Source organism: Palaemon carinicauda, chromosome 36 (assembly GCF_036898095.1).
Source record: "Palaemon carinicauda isolate YSFRI2023 chromosome 36, ASM3689809v2, whole genome shotgun sequence".
Classification (NCBI taxonomy): Eukaryota; Metazoa; Arthropoda; class Malacostraca; order Decapoda; family Palaemonidae; genus Palaemon; species Palaemon carinicauda.
In genome coordinates this window covers 35,466,352-35,471,351 of record NC_090760.1, presented here as the reverse complement: position 1 = coordinate 35,471,351, position 5,000 = coordinate 35,466,352, and positions in this window count along the sequence as shown.

Below are 5,000 nucleotides of genomic sequence, written 5' to 3'. Positions count from 1 at the left end.
GCTCCTCAGTGGGGGTTATAGTATTTATTTTTTTTGGAAATACCTTTCCCTCCCATCACTATTGATAATTTGGAAGACTTTGAGTTTAGTCCTGCAGAGTTCTTAGGGTCAGCCGACTGTATTAGTCATTTACCAATACTAGGTAAGGAATATCTGGTTAGTTGTGCTAGATGGTTGGGTATTCCGTTCAAAGGGACTGATACTAAGAGGAAATTGCTAATAATGGTAAAGAACTGTGTCATGCAAGGTTTGGCTGAGGCTGAAGGATTACTTGGTGAAAATATTAGTGATAGAGGTAGTGAATTAGGAAATGATGATAGGGTAGTTGCAGATGATAATGGCATTAGTGGTGGTGCAGGTTTTTCATTATTTGACGATCCTCTTAAGACTGGAGTTATGTATGAAGGTCCGGCTAATTTGCTGCCAAAGGGAAATATAACCACAAACCCTTTCTTATCTGAAGAGGATTTAGGGCCAGCAGTTCCTACTGTTCCTATTAATTCTGATTCAAACGAGATTCAAGAATATGACTTAATTTGTAAAAGGATAGAGTTGTTGAAATTGGAGAACGAGAGGGTGAGGAGGCATGAGATAGAGTTGGCCAACATTAATTTGGAAATGGCTAGGTTACAGGGGGCTCCAAACCAATTTAGTACCCCACGAGGTAGTCAGCCTGAAAGGTTTAATATTGGGGCTGCATTAAAATTGGTCCCCGTTTTTTATGAAAAAAATGTTCCGGAATTCTTCAAGGCCTTTGAGAGGGTGTCTACATGATTGTCTTGGCCACCAGAGATGTGGACGGTGCTAATCCAGTGTAAATTGGTAGGCAAGGCAATCAGGGTATATAATGCCTTGGAGGAAGGGATAGCCAGGGATTATCACAAGGTAAAGGAACTAATTTTAAAAGCGTATGATTTGGTCCCTGGGGCATACAGATTAAAGTTTAGAAATTTTAATAAACATCCTTCCTTATCGTATGTAGAATTTGCCAGGTGCAAGGAGGAACAGTTTGACGACTGGTTGAAAAGTCGTCAAGTTGTCACTTTTTCTTCCTTGAGAGAACTAATGCTTTTGGAGGAGTTTAAGAAATCTTGCTCCAAAGAACTAAGAATTTATTTGGAAGAAGTAAAGGTCACTAATTTAGGTAAGGCAGCTCAAGTGGCTGACAAATTTGTCTTGACTCATAGAACAGGTTCAGGCAATTTCGTCAGCAAAGATAAAAGTAATAATGTAGTAGTCAGCGAATTTTCATAAAGGAGTAAGAGGTGATAATAATAAGCCTAAGAATTCTGTGGTTCAGAATAATTTCCATGCCAGTAAGAATGGAAAATTCACGAGTAACCCTGGTACTCGTGTATTTTCCAACGGAGGTAGTTCTGAAACGAGAAATGTTAATGTGAAGACTTGTTTCTGGTGTAAAAAACCCGGTCATTCCCAAGCTCAGTGTCAAGCCAGAACGAACTATCTCCAGAAAAATAATCCTGTGGCTTTAATGCCAAGTACATCTCCTGATGTAAAATTACCCATAATTGGTAGTGATAGTGTAGTAATTGTAAGCCTGGAAATGGAAATAATAATCCACAGGAATGACTGAAGTATGATAAATACATATGGCCTGGTAAAGTAATATATAATTCTGTCATTATTGATGTTAAGTTCTTTAGAGATAAAGGGTCTGCTCGTTCGTTAGTGCTGGAAAGCAGTTTGAAGGGTTTGGTGAAGTATTCAGGGAACTTTATTGTTCTGGGAGGTTTCCCGAACACGATAGTTTCGGCTCCTTTAGCAGAGGTAATGTTGTCATTCCCTGGATATTATGGAATGATAGAGTTGGCCGTTGTGAGAGTCTTCCTATAGCTGGTATTGAAGGCATATTAGGAAATGATATGGTTGATAGTGATGGCCAGGAATTATTTCCAATATTGTCAATCAATAAGTGTCTAGTGGCAGTTACCACTAGAGCTGCAGCAAGAGCTGCAGACTTATTAAATAATGATGAAGAGTTAAATTTGAGTAGTTTAGAGGTAGACGTAGATGTAGGAAGACCCAGGTCAGTAGTAGGTAATGTAGTAAGTAGTGATAATATAATTCCAGGTTGGATCGAACAGCTTTTATTGAAGCCCAGAAAAGAGAGTATAATTTTAATTTAGTGATACTTCTGACTTGACAAAGCCTCGATTCTGGGTAAAAAGGGGCCTGTTATATAGGGTGAGTCATTCCTGGTTGCTAATGATCCCCAAATGTCTCATATTGAGCAAATAGTGGTGCCTTCTTACTGTCAGAGACAAATATTGAATCTATCTCATGATGATGCATTCTCTGGTCATTTTGGTGTCTGGAAGACGTTCCGTCGGTTGGCTAAATGTTTTTGGTGGCCAGGAATGAAATCGTCAGTAAAACAATATGTGAAAGAATGTCCAGTGTGCTAAGTTGTAGGTAAACCTAATCAGACAATTGTAAAAGCACCTTTATATCCTATACCAGCTATTGGCGAGCCATTTAGTGAGCTAGAAGTTGATATAGTAGGCCCCCTGCCTAAAACTAAAACAGGTTTTATCTATTTACAGACTGTGATGGATCGGGCATCGCGATTTCCCGAAGCCATTCCCATGAAGAAAATCACATCTAAGGCTGTATTTGACCAGTTGGTAATTTTCTTTTCGAGTTATGGAATCCCTCGTAAGATACAAACTGATTGTGGAACTAATTTTACTAGTAAGGAATTTCGAAGTAAGTGTGCAGGTCTGGCCATTCTACACACTACTAGTGTTCCTTACCATCCAGAGAGTCAGGGAGTGGTGGAAAGATTCCATCAGACTCTTAAATCAATTTTAAGGAGATTTTGCTATGAGCATGGAGAGGAATGGGATAAGGGTCTTCCTTTTGCTCTCTTTGCTCTTAGAAGTCATCCAAATTCATCCACGGGCGTGGCTCCTTTTGAGTTAGTCTTTGGACATAAAATACGGGGTCCTTTAGAGATTCTATATGAAGTTTTGAAGTCCGATCAAATAAAGGAGACGAACGTGAGTGAATTTGTTGATAACCTTAAAGAAAAACTTTCTAGCGCCTGGAAGTTTGCTAGAGAAAATTTAGCTAGCTCTCAGGCTGCTATGAAAAGTAATTATGACAAGAAAACTCGAGCACGGTCGTTTGAGCCTGGGGAATTAGTTTTGGTGTTGGGTACTGATTCGGATAACTTCCTTGAACCCAGGTATAAGGGGCCTTGGAAGGTGTTGAGGAAGTTATCCGATCTTAATTATGAAATAGAAGCTCCCGGGACCAAACGAAAGTGTCGAATTTTTCACATTAACCGACTGAAACCTTATGTCTCTAGTAGATCTGATACTTTGGAAACCGGGTATGAATCGGTTTCTTTGGTGGCAGAGGTGCTTCCTGATGGGTCTGAGGAAATAATTAATCAATTACCTTCAGATGCTCTATCCAAGAATGTGCAATGTTTGGATGGGTTGGATGAGCATCTGAAGCATCTTGATCTAAATCAAAGAAGGGAAATGGAAGGTTTAATTCATTCTTTTTCAGATTTGGTTAGAGACTCTCCCGGATTGACTAGTTTAATTGAACATGATGTGGTAGTAGGAGAAGCTTCACCAATTAAACAAAGCCCTTATAGACTAAATCCCACTAAAATGGATATAGTCAATAAGCAAATAGAATATATGTTGAAGCATGATTTGATACAACCTTCTGTTAGTCCTTGGAGCTCCCCTATAGTATTGGTGAAGAAATCCTATGGACAGTATTGGATGTGTGTGGACTATCGTAAAGTTAATACGCATACTAAAAATGATTCCTTTCCCCTTCCTAGAATTGACGACTGCATAGACCGCATTGGTTCAGCAAAGTATATCACAAAATTGGATTTGCTCAAGGGCTACTGGCAAGTTCCTTTGTCGGATCGAGCAAGAGAGATTTCAGCATTTGTCACCCCATTCGGCTTGTATGAATGCAAGGTCATGCCTTTTGGGATGAGGAATGCTGCTTGTACTTTTCAAAGATTAATGAACCGTGTGGTCTGTGGATTAGAAGGTACTGAGATTTACATTGATGATCTTGTTGTCCACAGTAATGATTGGAAAACTCATTTACTCAGATTACGTAATGTTTTTGACGCTCTCCGTGCTACGGGTTTAGTCATTACCCTCGCTAAATGCGAATTTGGTAAGGCTAAAGTTGTGTATCTGGGTCATGAGGTTGGTCTGGGTCATGAGGTTGGTCTGGGTCATATAGCCCCAAAACAGGCTAACGTCGAGGCTATAACTAATTTAAAGAGACCGTGCAATGTCCGAGAAGTTCGAAAGGTGTTGGGTATGATGGGCTACTATAGAAGGTTCGTTAGGAACTTTTCTGACATTGCTCGTCCCCTGAATGATCTTTTACAAAAAAATAAGAAATTCATTTGGACTAGTGATTGTGAAGAAGCATTCATTAGAATTAAGACTATTCTCATGTCTAAACCTATATTGATTTCTCCAAATTTTCAAGCTCCTTTATAATTGCTGTTGACGCTAGTGATATAGGTATTGGAGGAGTTCTCTTTCAAAAGGGTGAAGACAAGGAGGTGTACCAATATCCTACTAGAGCAAAAAGTTGTTAACGGCAGAGCGTAAGTATTCAACTATTGAGAAAGAGGCTCTCGCCCTGATCCGTACCATATCTCATTTCAAACCATACTTAACTAATCTTTCTTTTCCAGTGGAGGTATGGACGGATCATAATCCGTTAGTGTTTATTGAACGGATGAAAGGGTCTAATCAAAGAATTTTACGCTAGGCCTTGCAACTGTAAGAGCTCAATTTGGTAATTAAACATATTAAAGGATTTGATAATAAGATCCCGGACACCTTGTCTAGGATGTAAAGTGTTTTTTTTTTTTTTTTTGGTCTTTCCCTGCCTCTTTCGCCCTGCTTGTTTCTCTTTGTGTTCATTTAGAGTGAAAGCAAGTGCTAACTCTATGGTTTATTCCGACATTGTTTTGTTATTTC